Source organism: Myotis lucifugus, unplaced genomic scaffold (assembly GCF_000147115.1).
Source record: "Myotis lucifugus unplaced genomic scaffold, Myoluc2.0 scaffold_799, whole genome shotgun sequence".
In the NCBI taxonomy this organism is placed as follows: Eukaryota; Metazoa; Chordata; class Mammalia; order Chiroptera; family Vespertilionidae; genus Myotis; species Myotis lucifugus.
Genome location: NW_005871847.1, coordinates 134705 through 152619, shown reverse-complemented (window position 1 = coordinate 152619; position 17915 = coordinate 134705). Strand labels below are relative to the sequence as shown.

General features: G+C 40.8%; 1 pseudogene; it reads right to left on the bottom strand.

The window, feature by feature from the left end:
• Positions 1 to 16293: 16293 nt before the first annotated feature.
• The window catches only part of LOC102427411, a 34816-nt pseudogene continuing 33194 nt past the window's right edge, over positions 16294 to 17915 (bottom strand).

The window sequence follows — 17915 nt, the reverse complement described above, 5'->3', positions numbered from 1 at the left end:
CCCTTTTTGACCCATTAGTTCATAGTTCCCCATTGTCAAAGGAAGTTCGAATCCATGTGAGTGACTGGAATGTACACTTTTTTATTATGTTTTCTGAAAGAATAGCTCCTTTATTTCTATTAGAAGACAAACAAATTAACACGTGCTTATAAGCAGTTACAAAAACACACAATTTATTATTTCACAATTCTTCAGGTGAGTTCCTAGCACAAGGCATATGGTGCTCTGCTCTGTGTACCAAAAGCTGAAAACAAGATTCAGATATTATACACCTGAAATGAATATCCTATATAATAAAACCCTAATATGCAAATCGACCAAACAGCAGAATGACCAGTGTATATGATGCGCACTGATTACCAAGGGGAAGATGCTCAATGCAGGAGCTGTCCCCTGGTGGTAATGTGCTCCCACAGGGGGAGCGCTGCTCAGCCAGAAGCTGGGCTCATGGCTGGAGAGTGCAGCAGTGGTGGTGGGAGCCTCTCCCACCTCCGCTGCAGGTGGGCGGTAAGGAGCGAGGGGTCCCGGACTGTGAGAACCCCGGACTGCGAGAGGGATGTCTCACTGCCAGCTTAGGCCCGATCCCTGGGGGGTTGGGCCTAAGCCAGCAGTCATACATCCCCCAATTGTCCTGGACTGCGAGATTGTGCAGGCCTGGCTGAGGGACGCCCCCACCAGTGCACAAATTTCATACAAAAGGTTAAGTGACTGACTGTACATACATCTGACTGTCCAACCAACCAACCCACTGGTACATATGACACGTACTGGCAATCTATATATATTAAAGGCTAATATCCTTAGTGTCCATCTGATGGTTGCTATGATGCACACTGACCACCAGGAGGCAGACACTCCATTCAAAAAGCTGCCATGACGTGCACTAGCCATTTATAAAGAAACAACACCACAGACCTGGCACCGACAGAGCAACACTTGGTTTCCCCTAAGTGGGACACAGGCCCTGCCACCACCCCGGAGTGACAGCCCACCAAATTGCAGCCAGTGCTGCCGAGATCCCATGGCGCAAAATGTGGCCCACAGCCCACCATAGCCTGGAAATGGTGGCTGTGGGCACTGGGTAATGACGTCACTTAGTAACGGCTGGCTTCCTCTCTGTAGCTACAGGCCATTTAACAATAAATGGCACTATGGACCTGGTGCCCACTAAGATTTAGAAAGTTTAGAAACTTGACCCGACTGAAAAGAGGTAAGAAATGATGGAACTTGAAAATGACTTCAGATTTTCTCACTGTGCAAAATATAGTCAAACACTACTATAATTAAATATTTCACCCTTTGTTCTCGCTGCATGATCTACAATAATAATCTGCTTCATGTTGATATTTACTACAGTGTTGCTGACAATTACCTGAAAGAGAAGTTGGGATGCTTTACTGGGTTGGAAAAAGTTTAGCTAAACCAGAAAGCAGGTCTAATTAAGCAAGTTTATCTGTATATATTTCGCTCTCGCTGGCACCAATTGCACGTGTGTATTTCGATCTGTCATTGTCTATCATGAATTTGGTTGACACTTCTATTATAGAGAAAGAGCAAATAGCAATATTAAAATATTTTTTCTAATTAATTTCCTTTCAATGTGAATGAATCCATGCACTGAGCCTCTAGTTTAAATATAAACATTGACTTGCACATGTGTGATACATATAAAGCTCTCCCTGATGCCAATTGCACGTGTGTGTTTTGATATGTCATTGTTAATTGTAAATTTGATTGTTTTTGTTGACATTCAACATGAACCTCATCACAATTCATTCATCAACCATCTGACCAACTGACTGGCTGGTACATCTGACGCACACTGGCAATTTAAAATAAACATTGACTCATGTATGTGTGATACATATAAAGCTCTTGCTGGTGCCAATCACATGCATGTTTTCATTTTATAATGCTATATTATATATACTACTAGTGGCCCGGTGCATGAAATTCATGCACGGGATTGGGAGGGATGTCCCTCAGCCGGCCTGCATCTTCTCCAATTTGGGACCCATCGGGGGATAACCAGCAGTCAGACATCCCTCTCACAATCCAGAACCGCTGGCTCCTAACTACTTGCCTGCCTGCCTGATTGCCCCTAACTGCTTCTGCCTGCCCTCCTGATCATCTCTAACTGCTCCCCTGCTGGCTTGATTGCCCCTAACCATCTCTGCCTCAGCCCCACACCCAGGACCCAGGATTCCCTCCTCCAGCTGACCACAGGCACCTGAGACCTGGGCTTCCCTCCCTCTGGTCAGTCATAGACACATGGGACCTGGTCCGGCTGCAGCCGTAGGGGGATGGTGGGCAATTGACTTCACCCTGGCTGCAGCCGCAGGTGCTGGCTCCAGGAACCACAGGGTGGGCGGCTTCTCCATCTCCCGGGACACAGCCAGCCACAGGTGCTGGTGCCCAGGACTGTGGAGTGGGCGGCTTCCCTGTGTCCTAGGCTGCAGCCTGCCACAGCCACTGGTGCCCGGGACTGCTGGCAGGCGGGCTTTGCCTGGGCCCAGCTTTGTCAGGAAGGATGTGCGGATGGTCATCTGGAAGATGTGTGGTCTAATTAGCATATTACCCTTTTATTAGTACAGATCATGGTGTGTTCTTTTTTGCCATCATTAACCATAGTAACTGTTGCTTATGTATTAAAGTTCTATTCCTGCTAAGCCTCAGAATCCTTCTCACCATTCATCTTAAGTCTGATGCTGAGTTAATCAGAATTAATACCTGAGGTGAAGCCTCTTACTGCAGATGTATCCCAGAATGTATGGCATCCTCTCTGCTTTATGATGCAGCTAATAATACATTGCCTCAATCATGTTGATTGAGGTCATTTTCCCCCTTGCAGCTTCTAGTAGTAGATTACCATCTACTGCTTAGGAAGTAAAAATGACTGTCTCCATGTAGATTGCAAAATAAGGCATTTTTCTCATCAATAAAATTTCATTCTTTCAGCATGAGTAATTTTGTCAACAACGTTTTGTGGCAATAACAGTTTATAACAAATTGAGTGAATTATTGTTTCAGGTACTGTGCTGTGTCATACACAGATTTTATTTTATCTTTGCAACAACTTTATACAATAGGTACTATAATGACACAGATGAGAACACTGAGGTATAGAGAGATCAGGTAACTTGACCAGTAAAACCCAAAAGTGGCTGAGTCTCATTTCAAATCCATGAGCCTTGGCATTTAACCATTACACTTCACTCAGTATTGTGCTAGAGCCTGCTCTTACTGGCTCACAAATTTTCAGGAATTTTGTAAGCTGGTTGTTAAACATGTTCATTATTAAAAATTAAATTATATAATATTAAAAGTGAATAAATTACATTAAAACCAAAGGAAATACATACTCTAACCTCATCACTCCTCAATTATTTACTACACTTTACTGTTCTGACTCTTGACATTATTTATGTCTTTTGGGTCTGTCTGGTAATAGTGTATTACTGCATGTTTCTCCTCAGTTCTGCATTTAGTGGCATCACATTAGCAGCTGAAATCAGCCATGGATGGAGAATTTATGCCACAGAAATTGGCCAATAGTATAAATCAGACTTTTGTTTTCTTTAACTGAGAGCCAGTTGTTAAACACTTATCGGCACAACACTGACCACATTGGTGGTGGTGGTCTTGTCGGAATGTGTTATATTATGCAGATGAAAATCTATTTAAACAGATTTGATGTAGATATTTTAAAAGATGGAAGAATTGTCCCTGTCAACTATTTCAGTTGATTCATATCTTCACTAATTGTCATCATTGCAAAGTTTTCAGTCCCCATATGGATTGCTGGATATAATATGTCATGCCCTGTCCCTGTCCCTTCCCTTTGTAGTCTTTGTTACCTTAAGGACTCTAGTTTTCCATTTATATATTTAAGTACCAACCTTAATGGCTTAAAAATGTAAGCTTTTAACACTGCTCTGTTCTGTATCCTTCCGATGAAAAGTGGAGTTGGGTTGCGGCACAGGAGAGAAATTTAGAAGGGGAATATTGAAGTAATGACTGCAGTAGGAGAAGAGGGAACCTATTTCTCGGGCCACAGGAGCTGGCGGCCTGGACCACAGGGCTGGCAGCTTCTCCGGGTGGCTGCAGCCTGGGACCTCGGGCGGGTGGCTTGTCAGTCTCCTGGGCCGCAGCCAGCTGCAGGTGCTGGCGCCTGGACCACAGGTGGGCGGCTTTTCCATGTCCCCTGGGATGCAGTGTGGGTGGCTTCTCCAGCTGGCTGTGGCCTGGAATCACAGGGAAGGCGGCTTCTTCATCTCCCCGGCCGCAGCCAGCCTCAGGCGCTGGGCCCGGGTTCTCTGTCTCCCTTGGGATGCAGTGTGGGTGACTTATCCAGATGGCTATGGCCTGGAATCATAGGGCAGGCAACTTCTTTATCTCCCAGGCCATGTAGCTTCTTCATCCCCTGGCCGAACCCAGCCTCAGGCGCTGGAGCTGGACTTCTCTGTCTCCCCTAACTTCTGTGTCTCCAACAAGCCTGGAGTGGCCAGATCCGGGATGCTTGCATGGGATGCTTGCATGGTAGCCGTGGCTGTGATGCAAGTATCCCGGCTCCAGCCTCCACCATCTTTGTTGGGTTAATTTGCATACTCACTCTGATTGGCTGGTGAGCATAGTGGAGGGATGATTAATTTACATGTTTCTATTTTATTATATAGGATTTTGACATGTAACTTTTTGCAGTAACATAATTACTGCACGAATCTTTCTTCTAATTAATTTTCTTTTAATGTGCATAAATCTGTGTACCAGGCCACTAGTAATATCATAAGGAGGGTCATGGGCACTCCTTCCCATCTTCAAGGCAGCAATAGTGCATTGTACCCTATTGTTTCTAATGTATTTGACTACTTCTCTGCTACCAACTGAAGAAAACTACTCTTAAAGAGCTCATGTATTTCCCAGCTAGCATGGTTCAGTGTTTCAGCGTGGACCTATGAAACAAGAGGTCACAGGTCAATTCGTGGTCAGGGCATATGCCCTGGTTGTGGGCTCGATCCCCAGTGCAGGGCATGCAGGAGACAGCTGACCAATGATTCAGTCTCATCATTGATGTTTCTATCTCTCTCCCTCTCCTTTCATCTCTGAAATCAATAAAATGTGTGTGTGTGTGTTTTTTTAAAAAAGCTATGTGTTTACGTATGCACACTTGAGCAATCTCCATCTCTTAAAGTCAGCCAGTACCCATATAAAAATCCAATCACAAGATTAATATTTATCATATTCACAGGCTTAGAGGTTGCAGTTTGTTGACACCAAGAAAGAGAATTCTTGAGGACAACATAATTCTGCCTAACTTAAGCACCTTCACCTTGCCTTTGAGTCTGTCATTGACTATCCTACTAGTTACAGAACTCTCACTTCATACAGAAGAAAAACAAAGGGATTGTAATTTTTCAAGTATAGCAAAATAATTTATGTTCCTATATTTTTGCACAATCAAGCCCTCATTCAAATAATTCACGAGGAGTTCAAAACTCTATTCAGTGACCACTTACCTCATTAGTGGACAGTTGATTTACTGTGTATATATGTTTATTCATAGCAATCCAAGTTTGCAAAGGAAAGTTTACTTACAGTCATATTGAACTCCCCATTGTCCCTTGTCAATGGATGGACCATGGTTAATCTTATGACTGATACGGGAACCTTGATAATACTGGATTTCATATTTGAAATTTGCCAGAAGAGTCTAACTTAAAAATTCTCATCAAAGAAAAAACAGTTCTTGTGATTATGTAAGGTTAACCAGACATTGTGGTGATCATTTGGCAATCTATACAAATAGTATCAAATCATTATGTTGTACACCGAAATAGAAATAATGTTATTTCCCAATTTTTAAAAGTACAGGAATCTTGGAGTTCTTGTCTGCCAACCCTATCATTTCACAAGTGTTCAGCCTTAATTCCCATGGGAATTAAGGAACTTATCCCAGGTCAAACCAAGAGTTGGTCTAAACTGGGACTAAAATGAATTTCTTGATCTTGGTCCAGTTTTCCATTCCCCAGTCTACTCTGATGTCATCAGACAGCTTCTTCCAAGAGGATCACAGTTGGACCTTCCCTTCTTTTCTAATGGCCTCTTTCCTTTGGATTTCTCCACATTTCTGAGCAGGGCACCATAGAGAAAAAGAAGGAAGATTTCTTGTTGCAGAATGAAGAGGCATCTGCCAAATATTGCCAGGCTCAGCTTACACAGCTTTCAGAGCCACTGATGGAAAACATTTCAAGAGGAACTTTCTCTGTGCCAGGAGGATAAAATCTCTACATAAAAGAAATGAACAAGGTTGAACATCCTATAACCTGGTACCCAGGAAAGGAGTAAAGTTGAGGAATAAAAAGAGGGGATAAGAACAGCAGATGGGTGTCAGAGGGTCTTTGTTGATTCTTTTGAAAATCTAAGAGCACAGGACCATTTGTGCATAAACAGCAAAGCATGGCAATATCTATACATTAGTTAAATACTTTTAAATAAACCAAAAATATGTTCTTCCAAATATCGGATTTACTGTCAAGAGTGTAGATGGAAGAGAATATGCCTTTCATTTAAGAAGCAATGTAATTATTTTGTGCTATGTACAAGGGATACGTAATTAAAGAAACAATATTCTCAAGAAGCTTATGACCTTCCCTAAGAAAATAAATATAAACAGTCAATTGAATGTGGTGGGATAATGATTATCATATAAGTACATGATTAGTGATGTTGAAAATGATGATACTGATGATGGTGATGATAATGATGATGGTGACGGCTGATATATATTGAGCACAGAGTTACTAAACCAAGTATATTCTTAAGTGCTATGTTTGGATTATCAACTTAATCTTCAGGATAATATGAATTTAGGTAATACTGTCATCTCTATTATGCAATTGAGAAATGTGATGCACTAAGAAACTAATTAGTGGTCTAAGAACACATAACCAGCAAATGATAGAGCTGGTAGGGCAGGTCTGTGTACCTGGCAGCCATTCAAATCTCAGAAAGAAATTCATCAAAGCTTCCTGGAAGAGGAGGTATAAGCTATAAATTGAGATATCAATAAATTATATCTGAGTGAAGAAAGGATAAATGAGCATGCAGTCAGAAGAACAAGAATGTGAAGACATTACAAAAATGGAGGATGAATGTTTGTAGGATTGCATATTAACCTGGTTGTCTGTAACCTGGGGTGGGGGGGTGGCCGCATTATTAGGATAGAAAACTGAAGAGTTAGGAAAGAGGTTGCCAACGAGGTTGCCAAAGAGGTTTTATTCTCACTAAAAATGTTGGATTTTTTCATTGTGACTGTGAAAGAAAGGGAAGCACTGCGGGATCCTAAGAAGGATGAAGAATTTATAGAGTCAAATTTGGAGTTTTATTGAACAATGACTTCCCAGCAAGAAGTGTCTTCCCTCTTTCTTGTTTCCTCAGGCAAAGGAGGTCCTCCAGAGCTTCCTGCAGTCACAGGCTGCAACAAAGGAATCCATTTTCCAGGCTGACAAAGCCCTCAGTGCTGGGGAGAAGGCTCTAGCAGGTACAAGGGAGGGCTCTCTACACAGAGGAGAGGGGAGGTTCCTGCAGGGCCCTTTAATGCATCTCTCTCTCTCTCTCTCTCTCTCTCTCTCTCTTCCTCTCTCTCTCTCTCTCTCTCTCTCTCTCTCTCTGTCTGTCTTTCTCTCTCCCTTTCTCTCCATTTCCTTTCCTCTCTCTCTAAAATAAGTGGAAGCATGTCCTCGGGTGAGTATGAATAAATAAATAACGAGGCTCATTGAGACAATCAGTGCCTTTTCATCACATTCTGAAATATGTTTTGCTGGTATATCTAGTAAGAATATACAGAGATTTTTCCTGACCCTTTTAAAGTCACTTCAGTCTCTTACCTTTGATGGATACAACTAGGTATACCTGTTATTTTCTTCTCTCTTGGAGAACATTGTGAAACAGCTGAGCAGGCCAAGAAGCAGGCAGTGGAAAAGGAACTGCAGCTGGTGAGACAGACATTGAATGAACTCCAGCAAAAAATGGAGGCTCAAGAGAAAATCTTTCAGGAAAACTTACTCCAGATGCAGAAGATGAAGACAGACATAAAAAGCCAACGGAGAAATCAGGAAAGAATGCTGAAGCAAAATATGGAGGTAAGTCTGGGTGGGGTGTGGGCAAAACCTAAAGGACACCAACCTGGCTCCTCATGAAGGGAAGGACAAAAATTTAACTAAAGTCATAAACACTCAAGGAAATGCAAAGGCTTATGATTCAGTGAAATGTCAAGTTAATGGGATCATTATAAAGCCCTAAGTCTTTGAGACTGAGCATCTTGTGTGGTATTAGAGCTTAGAGGGTACAAATGACATGCCCCAGGCTATTGGGTTGGGTTTGTAGTGATTATAGGGCCTCACTATGCCCCTAAGTGAATGGGACTTTAGTTCATAGCATGTTTAGTGCACCCACCAAAAATACCTGATATAGATTCATCTGTCCTTAAAAGTATCAGATTGTAAATGATATAAAATATGGAATAATGAAAGCTCTAAAATGTGCTACATTAGTTTCCAGATCAGCCTGCTTCATTCTATAAAACTAGAGTACAATGCATTCTTTGTCCCAACCTGGAGTTTGATAACCAGTGTTCTCTAGAATCAGCAGTTCCCATTAGTTGTTACATTGTTGTCATCCTACTTCAGTGGAACTAAGAAATAATTAGAAATAAACCCCATCCTTCCCAAAGAGCATCCTTAGGGCTAGAGCAAATTCCTAGGACAGTTGTCAGGCCTAACCTAGCCCCAACCCATCCTCACCACAGTGAGATGGTAAGGAAGGTGTAAATCATGGATATTCTCACTTACTTGTCCAAACATTTGAAAGATTGACAAACTCATCAAAGAGCATGTAAGTTAGTAGAGAAATAAAACATGTGCTTAGTTCCTGGCATTGTTAAATACAAAGTGCTAATAATTGAGGATTTTCCAAAGGGAATGCTCTTCTTTTTACGGACCCAAGAATTACCTACTAAAGAATTTAAAGAGATATTTGAGGTGTTGGTTGGGTTACTCAGTGGTTAGAGTGCCATCCTGAAAGGCCAAGGTTGTGGGTTTGATCCCCAGTCAGGGCACATACAAGAATCAACCAATGAATGCATAAATAAGTAGAACAACAAATGATGTTTCTCTTTCTCTCTTTCTCCCTCTCTCTCTCTTAAATAAATAAATAAAATATAAAGATGTTAGAAGAAATCAATGAAAAGGTAAATAAACTAAAAAAAGATTTTGAAAAACAGGAAGACATCACTTCAAAGATCTTCAATATCTTAACCTCAGCAAGCCCTGCAGTAGTTACAGCAATATTTGGGCTCCTCAAAAAGGCTTTATGAAATCTGGTGAGAATTTTTTGTAAGTATCTTATAAAAGGCTTCTTATGTTTTATAACATAAGACTGTGGAAGATTTTGAAAACATGTGTAAAATTATAGTTTCATTTAAGAAAAGTTTAATAATACTGTTTAAAAGAATATCAGGGTCTGATATTCAAAACACCAGCTTTATTTTGATTGGATTAAATCATTTAAATAATGGAAAACAAGTTGGGAGATAATGGTTTATTCATTGAAAAGGTTTCAGTAAAGCAAAAGGACAAGTGGTTAGATGAAAAAGACATTGGCAATCTGTATTAGTCATGGAGATCCTTTCTTAAGCTATAATGATTTCTTATGAATCTAGCAAGCAAAGAGCAACAACCACATTCCTGAATAGAAAAAAATATAAGAAAAGTATAAACATATATAGCTTTAGGTTAAAAGATAGGCAAAGTAAAACTAGGAGGTAACTGTGTCACCTTTTAGATGGTCCAGAAAGGAGAGCTTTGATAGGACAAAAGGTTGTTGAGGATTTTAGGAACTTGGAAATTCCCCATATTTTCCAGTGAGAGGGCAAATTGATGCAAATATATATCAAAATTTTAAATGCAAATACTGTTGATGGAGCAAGTATACATTTAAGAATTTATCTTGGATGTTTTTACCCAAGTTGAAAATATCATATGTAGCAGTATAATTTTTGCAGGACTATCATAACTCAAAAAGTCTGGAAAAAACTTTAAAATCCTTCTGTGAGCTATTGGTCACATAAATTTTTAGATGTACTCACAGAGGAATAATCTACAGTCAATAAAATCAGAAAGGATGGTCTCTTTGTCCTAATATTAGAAATCTCCAAGATTTATCGTAAGTGAAAATAAAGTTGCAAAAAGTGTGTATAGTTGCTATGACTAAGTTTAGAACATAAAGAATATGTGAATATATTATCATGTCTCTCTGGAAAAATATAAAATAAACTTGTATATTGGACACAATAGGAATGGATGTTCAGAGTTGAGGTAAGATGCAAGAAGATAACGAACCTTGCGCACTGTATATTCTGTGTCTGTTACATCTTGTATAAATTATTACTTATTCAAACATAAATAGATGCAATTATTAGATGAAAACTGAAATAAAAATACCTGGAATGACAACGTTCCCATGACAGAATCAAAGTATTTATTGAAATACCATAAGTCAGCTCAACAGGAAGACCCTATTTATTACAGCAGAAAACAAAAGTTACAAGTTGTTCACCTTAATCTTGTTCTTTTGGTCTCTCAATAAGGCCTTGAAATTCTAGTCACTAACTTATTTTCAGATATAAAGTCTACTGAGATGTCCAATGGAATGGTCTCCAAATTCCTACTCCAAATTTAAAAATTTGGGCAATTAGAAGAAAATAAATTTTTAAGATCAACTCAGACTTTCAGGAATTCTTTTAGCTGTGTAGGGCTTAAGACTCTTGTGCTTAGAATGAACAAACTGGTTGTAATTTCACATGCTGTATGTATTCTCTTAACACTGGGCATTTGAACACAAGACACAGTCTTCCTTAAACACACAGGCTTCCTTACCCATACCTTTTATTTACAAGCCTCTTTTCCTCCTACCATTTCTTATTTCCTGACTTTCTGAGAATGGATAAGGTGTCTTCCTTAGGCTCACATTGTGCTATGATGTCCCTTCTACCATAGCACTTTTATATAATTGTAAAATTGAAATGACCCATTTTCAGCTCTCTCCTTTACTGCCTCATGATATCATCTACTTGATGTTTATCATCATGTATTTGGCCTCCACCACAAAGCAAACCCTGTAAACACCAAGTGTTCCAAAAATAAGGGTGAATATATGAGCTGCCATCCAGCAGGGCCTCAGTTACCATTTCCTTACTATATTAACTGCTTTCCAGGTTCTCAAAATAAAAGGCATAGTTTTAGGATCTAGTGTAGAAGACACTGACTGAGTCAGAAGGGCATAAGGGCACCATCTGAACCACTTCCTTCTTCTCTTTTAGGACCTGGACAGTCTTTGTGCTCTGGATTTCTCAAACTTCTCTATGACAATTACCCAGCAATGAAGCCACCACATTTGTCTCACAGTGAAATTACAATGTTTAAAATGATTAACAAAGAGAATATATTTGCCAATGATACATCTGAAAAGGGGTTAATATCCAAAACCTATAAATAATTATACAACTCAACACCAAAAAACAAACAATGGACAAAGGACCTGAATAGACAGTTTTCCAAAGAGGACATACAGATGGTCAATGGACATACGAAAAGATTCTCAACATCACTAGTCATCAGAGAAATGCAAATTAAAACCATAGTGAGATATCACCTCATACCTTTTAGAAAAAATCTACCATTAATAAATAAACAGGGGGGAAAGGAGGACCTATATAATACTTTCAACAATAAAGATTTTTCAAAAAGTTAATGACATTAAAATAAACAAACAAAAAAAAAACCAGGTAAAATGAGATTCAGAATGATGGTTGCTCTTGGGGTGGAGGGTGAAAAAGGGTTATGTTTGGGAGGGGGCACGCGGAAAGTTTCTGGGGGTGGGTGGCAAGGTGTTTGCTTTATTATGGATCAACAATCTGTGCATTTGTTTTATGTGGCTTTATTTGTGTTGTCTTGACAATAAAAAATGTTTTTAAAATAAAAACAAACAAAAAGTATTGCTGAGAATGTGGAGTAAGAAAACCTTGTGTATTGTTGTTGGGGAAGCAGATTGGTGCAGCCACTGTGGAAATTGCCTTTCAGAGTTTTCTTGTATTTCATTGAGCTTTGTCAGAAAAGCAATTTTGAATTCTCTGTGATTTAAATATCAGTCTTTCATGTTTTTAACTTTATTTTCTGGAGATTTTTGTTTTCTTTCTCTACTCCCTGGTTATCTTGGTTTATTATGATATTTCATGGATGGTTCCTTGAATGGGCTCAGAAATAAAATCTCAAAGGGATGAGGCCTGTGCTTCAAAGTATATAGATATGTTTGACATAGCATTTTTATAGATGAAGACTGCCTGTTAAAATATACCTGAGCCTGAGAATCAAAATGGCAACAGGCAAGACTGAGTGAGGGTGAAAGTGTGAGTGGGTGAGAGGGAGAGTATGCGAGGGTGTGAGTTTTGGGTGGGCATCTGTCAGTGCAGGACCTCTGGGTGGGCGATTCCGGTGCTCTGGTGCTGGAGCTGCTGGCCAGAGCCCAGGCTGTCCCACTGGCGCTTCTCTCCACTTGAGATTGGAGAGTGCACAATTTTGAAGGAGTCCCAGGGTCCTCCACAGGAGGAGGCAGCAGGAAGCAGACATGTCACAGCACCCTTAGGCCACAGACAGGCAAGCAGGGCCTCACTGCTGGGACCCAAAGCTCTCAGACACACGGGGCCATGGTAGTGACCCAGCGCACCTGAAGCATGGCCTCAAGACAATCAGCCCCACTGCCTTGATCAGTGGTGGGCAGGTCCTGAGCAGTGCCCATTCCTACCACTTCAACCCCAACCCCTTCACCAAGGAGCACTCAGCTCGTGTCCCTCCTTCACAAGTGGAATGCCCAACCCACCCTGCCCCCCTTGAGGGGTGGTGTGCCTGGCCTGCCAGATGCACGCACCTACTGCCCCGTCTAGGCCCACCCAACAAGAACCCCAGGAAGACTGGCCTCACCATCTTAATATAGGGCCACTGTGACCCAACGCCCCCAGAAACACGGACCTGTCATCGCTACCCATTGAGCCTGACCTGGTGCCCCTGAACAACCAGCCCCACCACCTTGCAAATATACAGTAGCTATGATCTGACAGCTTTTTAATTTTAATTATATGGAAAGGTGTTTTTTTCAATTTTGAAAAAGCTACTATTCATTTTTCTTGAGTTACTAATAAACTAGTATCATGAGAGGATAATTCCCATATGTGAGTTAATGAATGAATAAAGTTGCTTTCTGCTTAGACAGACACAAAACTTTAACTACAGTAAAAATTAAGAAAAATGCCAAATGTAGGGAATATAACTAAGATGAATGTTAAATGCAGAGCAAATATATGTTAGATGCAGATGGGAGTATATTTGCATCAATGTTAAAAGTTGAATAACCTACAGAATGTTAATAATATGTGCAACTTAAAATAAGTAGGGGAACAAATTAAAATATTGAGATATGGTTACAAAGAGAAAATGTAAAATAGAGTGCTGTATATAATGCTCATGGAAATACTAATAACAGCCTTATGTTATTCCAATATAGAATGGAGATCCTGACCTGATGCTCAACCTGGCTAGACTGAATGACATTAGTGTGGGTGGAAATTTCCCCCATTATCACTGTGATTTCTTCCTTCCTTCCTTCCTTCCTTTCTTTCTTTCTTTCTTTCTTTCTTTCTTTCTTTCTTTCTTTCTTTCTTTCTTTCTTTCTTTCTTTCCCAAAGTTTTACATAGGTCTCCTTTTTCCCCAATTGACCTACCCTCCCCAGCCATTCCCACCCCGGGCAGCCCCCACCACCCAGTGTCTGTGTCCATTGGTTATGCTAATGTGCATACATACAAGTCCTTTGGTTGCTCTCTAACACCCCCATCCCCTACCATTTGTCTCTGGATCTATTCTTGTTCATCAAATTATGTTGATCATTATATCCCACATATGAGTGAGATCATGTGATATTTATCTTTTTCCAACTGGCTCATTTCACTTAGCATAATGCTTTCCAGTTCCATCCATGCTGTTGCAAACGGTAAAAGTTCCTTCTTTTTTACAGCAACGTAGTATTCCATTGTGTAGATGTACCACTGTTTTTTAATCCATTCATCTGCTGATGGGCACTTAGGCTGTAGCTGGACATTTGTAAACAAGGATCTGAAGTTCTGCCAAGAAGAAGTGGATGTTCTATTAGGAACAACAGCATGACTTGCAAGCAAGTCATGCTGGGTCAAGATTGCACACAATCTTGAGTTCCCGGAACATTTACCTCCCTTAGAAAGAATAAGATTAAATAGTCGTGGAGGGCACAGCTGCAAGTTGTCTTCAATCCGCTATTGTAATATAGAACAAAACAAGATTTAGTTGAGTAACTGCTGATGCACTAACCTCCTGCCAAACCCCAATAAAAACAATGGTTAAGGGTACAGAGGTTGTTACATGCCTGAGCGAGCTGTAGCCCTCTGTCCGGCAATCAATCGCCTGTGTGCTCGTCTTACCTCTGTGTCTTCGGTTCATGAAACATCGCTCAACACTTGGTGCCCAATGTGGGGCCTTAAGGTAAGTGCGGGGAACGCACAGGACCGAAAGAGAAAAAGTCTGCGATGGTTTACGCAAAACTTTCGGCAAGTCAGGCAGAGCAATGGGGAACTCCCTGACAGCAGAGAGTCAATATATGACTCTGCTGCATTCAGTGCTTAAAAGCACTGGGGTTAGTGTGTCTCGAGACACTCTTAGGAAATTGGCTAGAGAAATAAGAAGGCATTGTTATTGGTTTGAGCCGACAGGCAGAAATCAGTTAAATCTAAAGGTTTGGAAACAGGTTGTTCATGAGCAACGGCATGCTCATCAGAATGGAGATCCTATAGGACATGAAGTTTGGTCCTTGTGTACTTTGATTACTATGGCTCTTACACCTTTGCAGTCAGAATCAGATTATGAGGCTGCTCCACTTCAAGTTACTAGCTCTCATTCTCGCTCCGCTTGTGAAACTGATAAAAACATGCCTAATGGACCATTACCTTCTTTGCCTCATGAAAATAATACGGAGCAAAAAAGGAAAGATTTTGAACAGAAGTTGGAGGGATATGAATATATAGAAGGGACTGATAAAGAGGGCATCCAGGATTTGTCAGAAAGTGAAACTAGTAGCACTGATTCTAGTGGTAGCAAATGGAAGAGATTATTAAAAAAGAAAAGCAAGACAAGGGATGACAAACAAGAGTTATTAAAAGATTTGCTGATTCATATGAAGGCTTTAATATGTGGTATCCCACCACCTTATGTTAAACCCACTAATAAGTTACAGGAATTAATCAAAAATGCTTTTCCAGTTCAACAGCCACTGTCGGAGGAGCCTGGAGTAACTCCCACGGCTCCTCCTCCAGACCCACCACATTATTCCACAGGGGTACATCGGCAATTCCAGCTGCCCTTGCCTACTGAAATAAACAAAATATTATTAGATTTAGAACCTGTGGATGAGATTGTTCCTCCCACATGGAGAAGAAATGATGATTTCCTTGCATTTCCGATACAGCGGCAGCAAATGCCACCGGATCTGCAACAATATCCCCAATATCCAAATGGTTATGTTAATGTGGCTCATCATCCTCATGAGTTTAAGTTGCTCAAAAGTTTAAAAGAGGCAATTAATTCTTATGGCATGCATTCCCCGTTTGTGATGGGACTGCTTGCTAGTTATGCCTCAGAATTTTTGCTAATTCCCCTAGATTGGGAATCTTTGGGCAAAACTGTACTGGACCCAGGAATATATTTACAATTTAAAATGTGGTGGAGAGAGGAAGCAGACGTTATGGCTAGAGAAAATGCAGCAAAACAGCCTCCAGGACCAACATTTGAGGAGTTAACTGGGTCTGGACAGTATGGGTGATTGCAAGCGCGGGCAGCTTTTTCAGACTTGCATATCACTCAGATAAAATTATGTTGTTTAAGAGCTTGGCAGGGAGTGGATACACCCGGAAAGGCATCTCCCGCTTTTACTAAAATTACTCAACAAGCGGGGGAGCCTTACACTGACTTTCTGTCAAGATTAACAACAGCAATTAAAAAGGCTATCTCTCAGGAAGAGGCACAAAGATTGGTATTAGAATCACTGGCATATGAAAATGCTAGCCCTGATTGTAGAAAAGCAATTCAGCCTTTCCGAGCGGCTGGAGCCACTATTGAGGATTATATTAGGGCATGTACAGATGTGGGTTCAATGAATTATCAAGCCACCTTATTAGCTGCAGCAGTAAAGGGAGAGGTCAAAAAGAGTAAACCGAAATGCTATAATTATGGAAAATTTGGACACATGAAGAAAGATTGTAGAAAAGGATTAGGACAGGCTCAGACAAGAGATAATAAACAACAACCTTCAGGATTCTGTAAACGATGTGGAAAGGGACATCATTGGACTAAGGACTGCAGGTCAGTTAAAGATAAACGGAAATATTCTTCCCCCTCTTCACAGTGGTTCGGGAACGGTCAGTAGGGCTTAGCTTGGAGCCCACAGACAAACAACACGAGCTTCCAACAACTCCCAGTGAGCAGCGGATTGATACATTCGACCATGCAGAGTCTCAGCGACTCTCAATCTCAGACTTAGTACATGAAACAGCAAAAAGTGCAGCCTTAGATATTCCTATTTCATATCATTGTACTATTTTACCAGAAAAAGGAATTTACAAATTGTCTACAGGTGTTTTGGGGCCGATTCCATCAGGGACTGTAGGTCTCTTACTGGGACATAGTAGCTTAACATCTCAAGGTATGACAGTACATACCGGGGTTATAGATGAAGATTATCAAGATGAAATTAAAATTATGGGTTTCAGCTACTACAACTATACAATTAAGGAAAGGTCAACGTGTTGCTCAATTGCTACTATTACCTTTTATTCAAGGAAAAGCAGCTCCAGTTAAACGCACTGATGGATTTGGTAGCACAGACAAGCAAATATTTTGGCAAGCGCTTATAAATGACGAGCGCCCCAAACTTAAATTAACATTTGAGGATGGAACTATAATTGAAGGCCTTGTAGATACTGGAGCCGACGTTTCAATAATCAGAGCCCAGAATTGGTCACTTAAATGACAAGCTCAAATGGTCCAATGTCTCCTTTACTGGAATAGGAGAGATGCGTAACATTCAGCAAAGCCAACATTCCTTAATATGTTTTGGACCTAAAGGACAAAAGGCATTAATTAACCCTTATGCTTGTCCCTGAGCGCTGGGCAGGCGCACTCTCTGGGTTCCATTCTTCATGAAATAGGAGCTCTCACCAAGCTAGAGGTCCAGGCTCCCCGACCCCTCGGGAGCTTACACTCAGTTGTAGCCTGGCTGTAACCATTTCTTCTCAGGAGGATGAAAGAAGTTTGATTTTTCTTTCAGATGAAGGCAACTAACTGAACAACCTCTACCTCAGTTTCCAAGTGAGCAAGAGTGAACTCTTTGAAGGAAGTGACAGAAAGTTCAGGATGTAACAGGAAATTGTGTTGTACAGGCATGAATTTTTAAAAAAATACATTTTATTGATTTTTTTACAGAGAGGAAGGGAGAAGGATAGAGAGTTTGAAACATCGATGACAGAGAAACATCAATCAGCTGCCTCCTGCACACCCCCTACAGGGGATGAGCCTGTAACCAAGGTACATGCCCTTTACCTGAATCAAACCTGGGACCCTTCAGTCTGCAGGCCGACACTCCATCCACTGAGCCAAACCAGCTAGGGCTGAAGCAGAATTTTTGGACTGGACAGGATGTCCCAGAGTTGAATAATGAATCCACAGACAGAAGGTGGTATAGCCAAGATGGAAATTTAATAAAGAACAAGTACAAAAGGAAACCA